Here is an 11,416-nt window from a genome sequence, read left to right as displayed (position 1 = left end):
TAGACATACCTAAAAGAAAACATCGGATTTGGGTTTTGATTCAAAACTGAAAAAAAGGACACATGCTAAGAAAACAAAAGATTAGAGTTTTTATAGAAAAATATGAGACAATACAAACACAAAAAAAATTGGATAATTGTTTTGTTTCAAAAATAGGAGACATTCTGAAAAACAAATGATTAATTTTTTTAAATCAAAACAGATAAATACGAGACATTAAGAAATGAAAACAAAGGATTCGGGTTTTGATTCAAAGATAGGAGCCATTCCAAGAAGAAAACATAGGAGGCATTAAGAACAAAACACATACGAATTGGACTTTGATTAAAAATAAATGTGAAATTCAAAAAAACAAAAAAACATAGGATTAGGGTTTTGATTAAAAAATATAGGACATTGATATAAAAAAACATAGGATCAAGGTTTTGATTAATAACCGAAAAATAAGGGACATTAAAAGAAAAGAACATTGGATTAGTCGTTCAATTAAAAAATAACAGACATTCCTAAAGGAAAACATAGGATTTGGATTTTGACTCAAAAATAGGGGCTACTCCGAAAAAGAAAAAACATAATATTAGGGGTTCGATTAAAAAGCTGGAGACATTTGAAAACAAAAACATAGCATTATGGTTTTGGTTAAAAAAATAGGAGAAATTTTGCAAAATAAAACATAGAATTTGTGTTTTGATTGAAAAAAATAAGAGACATCATTAAAAAGAAAACATGGGTTACGTTTTTAATTAAAAAAATATAAAAACATTTAAAAAACATAGGATTATTGTTTTGATTCAAATATAGTTGACGGAAACATAGGATTAGTGTTTTGATTAAACACACAAAAATAGGGGATATTTCTAAAAGAAAACATAAGATTAGGGTTCTAATTAAATAATAGGAGTCATTCCACATAGGATTAGGGTTATAATTGAAAAAAATATGACACATTCCAAAAATGAAAACATAGGATTAGAGTTTTGATTCAAAGCTGAAAAATAGGAGACATTAAGAAAAGAGAACATAAGATTACGGTTTTTATTGAAAAATAAGGGACATTACTATTAGAAAACATAGTATCAGGGTTTTGATTCAAAAATAATAAGCAATCCGAAAAGAAAAAAAAAAGATTAGTGTTTTGATTGAAAAATATGAGATATTATGAAAATAAACCATTATTGTTTTGAATCAAAAATAGCAGACATTCTCAAAAGAAAACATAAGATTAAGGTTTTGATTAAAAATAGGGAATATTCCAAAAAAAAACATAGGATTAGGGTTTTGATTAAAATATACGACACATTACAAAAGAAAACATATGATTAGTTTTTTAATGGAAAAATATGAGAAATTTCGAAAAGAAAAAATAGGATTATAGTTTTGATAGAAAAATTGGATACATTACTATAACAAAACAAGGGATTACGGTTCTGATTAAAAGTGAAAAATAGTAGACATTCCGAGAAAATGCAGAGGATTAGGGTTTTTATTAAAAAATAACAGACATTTCCAAAAGAAAACATATGATTTGTGTTTTGACTCAAAAATAGGAGCTACTCCAAAAAAAAACATAGGATGATGGTTTGATTGAAAAATATCAGGCATTATGAAAAGAAGAGATATATGATTATTGTTTTAATTCAAAAATAACAAACATCCTCAAAAGAAAACATAAGATTAAGGTCTTGATTAAAAAATAGGAGGCATTCAAAAAACAAACCTAGGATTTTGATTTTGATTAATAAAATATGAGACATTAGGAAAAGTTAACATACAATTATTGTTTTGAGTAAAAAATAGCAGATATTTCAAAGAGGAACATAAGACTTGTGTATTGATTCAAAAATAGGAGACATTTCAAAAAGAAAACATAGGAATAGTATTTTTATTAAAAAAATAGGAGCCATTACGTAAAGAAAATATTGTATTCGAATTTTAATTTAAAATTTGCATAGATTCCCTAAACAAAAGTTAAGATTAAGGTTTTGATTCAGATAAATGAGACATTCAAAAAAAGTGAAACAAAGGATTAGAGTTTTAATTCAAATCTGAAAAAGAGAACACTTTCTGAAAAAAAAACATAGGATTAGGTTTTGTTTGAAAAATGGCAAACATTAAGAAAAGACAAGAAATGTTTAGGTTTTTGATTGAAAAATAGGAGACATTCTGAAAAGAAAACATAGGTTAGGGTTTTAATTAGGAACTAAGAGATAGGAGACATAAAGAAACGAAATCAAGGGATTCAGGTTTTGATTTAAAGATTGGAGATATTTCGGAAAGAAGACATACGATTAGGGTTTTGATTCAAATATAATAGGCATTCTTAAAAGAAAGCATAAGATTAGGGTTTTGATTAAAAATGAAAATAAGAAAGATTACTATAAGAAAACGTAGGATTATGTTTTTGATTCAAAAATGATAGACATTTTGAAAAAAAACATATGATTAGGGTTTTGTCTTAAAAATACCAGACATTCCAAATAAAAAAACATGGGATTATGGTTTTGGTTGAAAAATAGGAGACATATCAAAAATAAAAACATATAATTAGATTTTAGATTGAAAAATTGGAGACTATTGGAAAATGACAGCAAAGGACAAAGGTTTTCATTCAAAACTAAAAAATATGAGATATTCCGAACACAAAACATAGGATTATTATTCAACACAAAAACAGGAGACATTCGAAAAAAAACACAATTTTAGGGTTTTGATTGAAAAATAGGAGCCATTCCAAAATTCAAACATAAGATTAGGATTTTGATTGAAAACCGATAAATAAGAGACACTAAGTAAAGAAAATATAGAATTAGTGTTTTGATTGAAAAATAGGAGACATTGCGAAAAGAGAACAAAGGATTGTTGTTTCAAAAATATGAGTCATTCCTAAAAGTAAACAAAGGATTTGGATTTTCATATAGGAGACATTCAGACATATGATTCAGGTTTTGATTCAAAACTAGAAGACATTCCCAAAACAAAAGATGGGAATAGGGCTTTGATTAAAAATTAATAAGGCACTCAAAACAAAAGAAAACATAGAATTATAGTTTTGATTCAAATATATTAGGCATTCCAAAATGATAACATAGCATTATGGTTTTGATTCGAAAATATGAGACATTACTTTAAGAAATCATTCGATTAGGGTTCGATTAAAAAAATAGTAGACATATTCAAAAAGAAAAACATAGGATTAGTGTTTTGATTAAACATCGAAAAAAATAGTGGACATTTTTCCAAAAACATAGGATTACGATTTTGATTCAAAAATAGCAGACATTCCCAAACGAAAACATCAAATTAGGGTTATGATTAAAAAATAGCAGCCATTCAGTAAAAAAACATATGAATAGTGTTTTGGCTGAAAAAAATATTAGACATTACAAAAGAAAACATAGGATTATTGTTTTGATTCAAAAAAATAGCAGACATTCCCAAAGAGAAAAACATAAGAATAGGATTTTGATTAAAAAATAGGAGCCATTAAAAAAATAACTTGGGATCATAATTTCATTAAAAAATATGAGATATTATGTCACACCCCGTCCCGTGGGTCCCGCACATGACATACCGCCACGACAACCAAGGGGAGGTTAAGCACCTGCGTCTACCCTAGACCGCAATAAGGTTGTCCTGTTGCCTACACAACATTCTATAACAACAATAAATAATTTAACAATGAGGACATATAGCAACACTACTACACAAGAGCAACATTTTAACACAAGGTAGGTACATGGATAATCACAACACAGAAAGTCATAACAACAAGGATAACATACCCCAAACACTATGTAAAACTCTCATACATCACATAGTTTTGACTGACACAATTAGGAATATCCAAGAGAAGTAAAACAAAATATGAAGGTATAGTATCGTAGTGGATCCTTCTAATACATGCCAAAAATGTTTAAAACATCATACACAACTCAAAGAGGAACACAAAAATGAACTATCGCGAAGCACTTCATACTTTACCCCAATGCTGTACAATCACCTGGGAAGAAAAAAAATGTGGTGGTGAGTTACTAAGTTACTCAGTGAGGGGCTAAACATGGAACTACATCTCATGCTTGATGGAAGAAAAATACATTGCCAAAAATATGCTTAATTCTCAAAAATATTTAAAAATACTTTTAAATAATAAGTATAACATAAGAAATGCACAATAAACACCTTTTATATCATCATGGAATCCATAAAAGTATGAAATACAAATTCATACATTTCTTTTATGACTCATAGTTCAAAATGTGGAGAAATAAATAAATCAACAATTTAAAATAGTCAATAGTATCCGAACTAGCCTCAAAAATTATTCATTCGCTAACCGTGGCCTCGGTTATGTTAGGAGCCACCAATTGGCATTGGCCGTTGGGGAACCTGTGTGGTGACTCCGGGCACCCAACCTTGCACATCTTTTAGGCTCTCTACTCATCCCCTGAAAGGGTGAAACCTCATCTGAGTACTCCAAGCCACTACCTTCCCTTCTTGCATCAACACACAATCTAAACCTTGCCGGGAAGCATCACTGAAGACTACAAACTCTTTCCCATTTTCTGGCGAAGTAAGTAGTGGGGCTGAAGTCAAACGATCCTTCACTGTCTAAAAGTGCTTTTCACACTCATCATTCCAAGAGAACTTCACTTCCTTGCGAGTTAATTTAACAATGGCAAGGCAATTAAAGAAAACCCTTCTACAAATCTCCTATAATAACCAACAAATCTAAGAAAACTTTGAACTTCTATGACATTCTTCGATCTTTCCCTATTAACAATGGCTTCCACCTTCTTTAGATCCACAAAGATCCATTCTCTTGACACCACATTCCCAAGAAATCCTACTTCATAGAGCCAAAAACTCACACTTGGAAAAACTTAGCAAACAACTGCTCATCAAATGCACAAAAGCTGCAAGAGCATTAGTCAATCCAAAAGGCATCACCAAAAATCCATAATGGTTGTAACAAGACCCTAAAATGTCGTCTTTTGGAACTTCTTCTTACTTAATCTTCAACTTATGATACCCGACATCAGCAAGTCAATCTTGGAGAACACCTTTTGCCCCTTTTAATTGATCAAACAAATCATCAATCCTCGCCAATGGGTACTTTTTTTCTTGATCGTCACACCGATTCAATTGTCGGTAGTCAATGCACAATCTCAAAGATCCGATCCTTCTTCTTCATCAAAAGAACAGTGCACCCCATGGTGGTATACTTGGTCGATGATAAAACCTTTATCTACCAGATATTGCAATTGATTCTTCAACTCTCTTAGCTTACTTTCACCATCCTGTAGGGTGGTATAGAAATAGCAGCCATAATAGGTAGTTTTTGGACCTCGACACTATGAGGAATGTTAGAGCGTGAGAATCTCTCCCTGGTCACACTCCCGAGATGGTGGAGATCGAGGCGAGGGTTTCAAGTAGAAGTGCCCCTAGAGGAACCCTCATTCCTGCTCTTCTTGGATGGTTGGCCCATCTCCATGCTTCTTCTCTTAGCAATGTTCTCTCTAACTCTCTTGCCTTCTTTAATCAACTGCTCTGCCCTTAGAGCTGACTGTCATTCTTTATCCGATGCCCAAGTTCAAACCAACTTCAAATTTACAACAAAGAACCTTCTCATTCGGTGACTAACTCGGAACAAAAACCAACCAAATCCTTCAACTCTCTCTCGTATTCCAGTAACGCTCTTGTTTCCACTGAACCCGACCCTCATAAATTCATACCTCTTTTTGGTCACAATGAAACACAGTGTAATATTCTTCATCAATTTCTAGCAAGATGTCTGACCAAGTAATCTGCCTAAATGATTTACTCTTCAAATTTTCTCACCAAATTTGGGCTCTACCATCCAACAGCTTAGTATCAATCATGAGTCTCATCTCACCACCTAGTTTCATGTCATCAAAGGTAGCAATCACTCTCTTGATCCACTCTTTAGAAATTATGGCATCATTCGTGCCATCAAAAGAACCACATCAAGCTATCGGGGCTCCCTTGAGGGAGCTTGGACAAAAGCTAAGGCCCGATTGGGTACACTAGCCTTTCATGGGGCAAGATGAAATATTGAGGGCCCTATGGTGGTGCTAGAGTAGGTGATGGGACTGTTGTTGGGATTGTCTCAAGTTATCCATTAAAAATCCTCCAGTAATCTACAAAGTCTTGATACTCCTGATAGGTAGGCTTCCTTTTCTTGGTAGCTTAAAGGGCTCTACAAGCATCTAGAGCTTGAGAGTTGGAGCGAAGCAAGCACTAGACCCGAGCACCATGAGCCTCAGGGGCATGCATTGAAGCAGCCACCACCGAATCATGTCCTGAACGAATTTCTTGCCAAGATGGCAATGGGGATGTGGGCAGGGATGGTTCTCCTCGTCTCCCACCTCACTGAACTCTTTGTGTTGCAACAGCAGGGGAAGTAATTCTACCACAGCGAGCACGTAAACGTTGTGCTGGCATTTTACTGGAAGGAAACACAAACAACCTTTAGAAACATTTTCTACATGCAACAAATGCAATATGTCAGACTCTACTTGGATAGACTAGTTGCAAGAACAAAGAGATCAACTTTCTGACCCAATCAAAGAACAGACTCTAGATCCAGGTTATCCTCTCTAATCCTAAACATAAACCTAACCCTAAACCAATAGCTTTGATACCACTAAAGTATGTCACCCCCATCCCGCGGGTAATACACATGACATACCGCCATGATAACCCAGGGGAGGTCAACCACCTGCCTCCACACTAGATTGCCGTAAGGCTATCCTGTTCCCTGTATGATATTCGATCACTACAAGAAATAATTTAATAATGAGGATATACAGAAACACTACTACACAAGAGCAACATTATAACACAAGGTAGGTACATGGATAATCATAACACAGAAAGTCAAAACAACAAGGATAACATACCCTAAACACTGGGTATAACTGTCATACATCACATAGTTCTGACTGACACAGTTAGGAATATCCAAGAGAAGTAAAACAAAATATGAAGGTATAACATCCTAGTGGATCTTTCTAATACATGCCAAAATGTTTAAGCATCATACACAACTCAAGAGGAACACAAAATAAACTCTGCCAAGCACTTCAAGCTTTAACCCAATACTGTGCTATCACTTGAGAGGAAAACGAAAAGGGAATGAGTAACTAAGTTTCTCAGTGAGGGGCTAAACATGGACCTACGTCTCATGCTTGATGGAAGAAAATACAATGACAAAATATGTTTCAATTCTCAAAATATTTAAAATACTTTAAATAGCAAGTATAACATAAGAAATGCACGATAAAAATCTTTTACATCATCACGGAATCCATACAAATATGAAATCTAAAATCATACATTTCTTTAATAACTCATTGCTCAGAATGAGGAGAAATAAATAAATCAACAATTTAAAATAGTCAATAATATCCCAACTAGCTTCGAAAAACAGCCATTGCTAACCGTAGGCTTAGTTCGCTCAGGAGCCACCAAGATGCATGTATCTTGGTGTTGGCCATTAGGGAACCCATGTGGTGACTCGGGGCACCCAACCTATCACACCTTTTAGGCTCTCTACGCACCCCTGAAAGGGTGAAACCTCATCTGATTACTCCACGCCACTACCTTCCCTTCCTGCATCAACACACAACCTAAACCTTGTCGGGAAGCATCACTGAAGATTACAAACTCTTTCCCTATTTTTGCCAAAGTAAGTCACTGGGGCTGAAGTCAAAATGATCCTTCAATGTCCGAAATGTTCTTTTTCACAGTCATCATTCCAAGAGAACTTCACTTCCTTGCCGGATAACCCTCGACAATGGCCAGGCAATTGAAGAAAAACCATCCACAAATCTCCTATAACCCTTACTACAGATGAGGTATTGGGGATCCCCATATCACCATCAAAACTAGGATTTTCCATCAATAATCCCAAAGAAATTCAACAAAAAGAGTCAGGGAGAAGAAGAAGACAAAGGGGAAGAATAACCTTACCGCAAAACTTCTCAAAAACCCCAAGGAAACGCACTTCTCAAGAGAGGAAGAAGAGATCTTTCGAGTTTCTTCTTGATTCAAAGCAAGAGATAATGTGTTTGAGAAGTCGAGATGAATGTTCTAGAGGAAGAGGAAAGCGGAAGAAAAAGGGCTCAAGGAAAAAGTGTAGAAAGAATGAGAACAAGATAAGGAAAAAGGGCTTTTAAATCTTAAAAATTCCGTCCCCTATGCCATATGGGTTCCATACAGCTCCCATATGGCTCCGCATGACCTAATAGAAAGTTTTTGGATTTTTCATACAAGGGGTGCATACTGAACCCCATATGGACACCGTCATGCCCATTCAACCTAAACAAAAATGGCTCTAAACCACTCAATTGGTGGTCGATTGACCTCCGTTTTATTCTAACGACTCGGATACTAAAAAATAACTCCCACAGATGAAAATTACTCAAGAAAACAAGTTGAAAGATAAAGGAAGAAATACAAAAAAAGTAGAATTACCACACATTACGAAAAACAAAAACATATGATTTTTTTGTTTTGATTAAAAAAGTAGTAGGCATCCACAAAAAGAAAAACATAAGATTAGGGCTTTGATTGAAAAAAATAGGAGGCATTACAAAAAAGAAAACAAAGGATTAGGTGATTTGATTGAAAAAAATATAGAGACATTATGAAAAGAAAAACATCATATTTGTGTTTTAATTAAAAAAATTAGCGAGCATTCCAAAAATAAAAAGATATGATTTGTGTTTGATTCAAAAATATGAGACATTCTGAAAAGAAAACCAAGGATTAGGTTTTTGGTTCATAACTAAAAAATAGGAAACATTACTAAAAGAAAACATAGAATTAGCATTTTAATTCAAAACCAAAAAATAGAATATATTCCAAAAAGAAAATATAGTATTGGGTTTTTGATAGGATTAGAGATATTGAAATCCAAAATTTATTTGACAATCCAAAAAAAACATAGGATTAGTGTCTTAGTTGAAAAATTGGAGAAATATTGAAAAGAAAACATAGGATTACGGTTTATATTAAAAAAATAGGAGACATTCAGAAAAGATAGCAAATGATTTGGGTTTTCATTCAAAACATAAAAATTGGAGACATTCAAAAAAGAAAACATAAGATTAGAGTTAGATTCAAAAATAGGAGATATTCTGAAATGAAAACATATAATTAGGTTTTTGGTCCAAAAATAGGAGACATTCCTAAAATAAAATTTAGGATTAGGGTTTTTATTGAAAACCAATAAATAGTAGATATTCTGAAAAGAAAATATAGAATTAGTGTTTTGATTAAAAAAATATTTGACATTGCGAAAAGAAAATATATGATTAGTGTTTTAATTCAAAAATAAAACACATTCTGAAAAGAAAACATAAGATTAAGATTTTCATTCAAAATTATGAGACATTCCCTAAAGAAGACATAAAATTACCGTTTTGATTAAAAAATAGTAGGCATTCCCAAAACAAAAGATCAGATTAGTGTTTGGATTGAAAAAAAAGAGCCATTGAGAAAAGAAAACAAAGGACTAGTGATTTGATTCAAAACTGAAAAACATTACACATTTCGAAAAGAAAACCTAGGATTAGAACTTTGTTTCAAAAATAGTAGACATTCTAAAATGAACATAATGGATTAGGTTATTAATTGAAAAATAGGAGACATTTCATAAAGAAAACATATAATTATGGTTTTGATTCAAATATTGTAGGCATTCCAAAAAGAAAAAATAGGGTTAGGTTTTTGATTGAAAAATTGGAGACATTACTACAAGAGAACATAGGATTAGGGTTTTGATTCAAAAATAATAGACATTGTGCAAATAAAAACATAATATTATGTTTTTGATTCAAAAATAGGGGGCATTCCCAAAAGAAAACATATCATTAGGGTTTTCTATTTAAAAATTAAAACCATTCATAAAAGAAAACATAGAATAAGGGTTTTGATTGAAAAAAATGTGACACATTATGAAAAGAAAACATAGGATTATGGTTTTGAGTGAAAATGATAGACATTCTAAAAAAAGAAAAATACAAGATTAGGATTTTTCATTAAAAAAATTTGAAGTCATTCCCAAAATAAAAACTAGGATTAGCATTTTTGATTAAAAATATCAGACATTAGTTAAAAGAAAAACTTTGAAATTATTGTTTTGATTCAAAAATAGTAGAAAATCATGAAAGAATACATAAAAAAGGATTTAAAAATTGGAGGTATTCTAGAAAGAGAACATAGGATTAGGATTTTTATTCAAAATATTATGTATCACAAAAAGAAAATATAAGATCGGGGTTTTGATGAAAACTTAGCAGAGATTTCCAAAATAAAAGATAGGATTAGGGGTTTGATTCAAACATATTAGACATTCTGAAAAGAAAACAAAGGATTAGGGTATTGATTTCTGACAAGGTCCCCTTGTGTATATCCCGTAGGTGCACGGGTTTGTCGAAGTAATAATCCCGGATGAGCGGGTATCGAATCCACAACGAATAGGGAATAAAAATACTTAATTCGATTCTTAGCTATGTGAAAGATCAATGATGATAAGTGTGACAATGATTCAATTCTCAACAATAAAAACAACAAGTAAGAGAGCAAAAGTAAAGAAAGGGGTAAGGCAATCGATAAAGATAGGGTACCCGGATAATGCTCCGCCTAGGATAATTGTTTCAAGTGCAAGAACCCTCTATTATGCTTCCTAATCAATGTGATGGTGAGTCATGGAAACCTTTAATTACATAGTTCCAAATCTAAGGTCAACTATGCCTAACTCTATACATGTCCCAGAGGAGAGATTAGATAACCTCTCAACCTCGCGACTCGCGACAGAGTTGCAATGAGCTCTAGGGATTCCAAGTGATAAATCTCTTCCTAATTATAGACCTAACCCTTTGGTCCAGTGGAAGGTCCCTAACCACGATTAAGCCCTAGATACTAAGATCACCTCAACGCTTCACCCATGCATCGCCGCAACTAAGCCCCAGCGGAAGTTCATCCCTTTAGACCATTCACTCTATTATGGCCGCAAAGAACTCGAGGAACGGAGGTAAATCATCGCGAGGGGAAACGGGGACGCCCCTGCACCTCTCGACTCACCCTCTCAACCCTCTCCAACCTAGTCTTTGTCTAACGCTCGTGGTGTGTCACCACTCACAAGGTTACCAACGAGAACTCTCAACCCTAGTGTCACTCTAAGGGAAATGTTCATACAATCAAGCATTCAAGGTTGGAACTCACAATCAACATCAATTTATTGAAAAGCATAATAAAGAGATTCAAAGTAACGAAATATATCCTAGGGTTCACAAATACCCAAGTACCCACTAGGGGTTTAGCCTCCATGGAGCTAAGTACAATCAATGAAATAGAATGGAAAAGCAATGAATCCATAAATAAACCCTCT

This window comes from Dioscorea cayenensis, chromosome 9 (genome assembly GCF_009730915.1).
Source record: "Dioscorea cayenensis subsp. rotundata cultivar TDr96_F1 chromosome 9, TDr96_F1_v2_PseudoChromosome.rev07_lg8_w22 25.fasta, whole genome shotgun sequence".
NCBI lineage: Eukaryota > Viridiplantae > Streptophyta > Magnoliopsida > Dioscoreales > Dioscoreaceae > Dioscorea > Dioscorea cayenensis.
Note: the sequence above shows the minus strand (reverse complement) of the source record.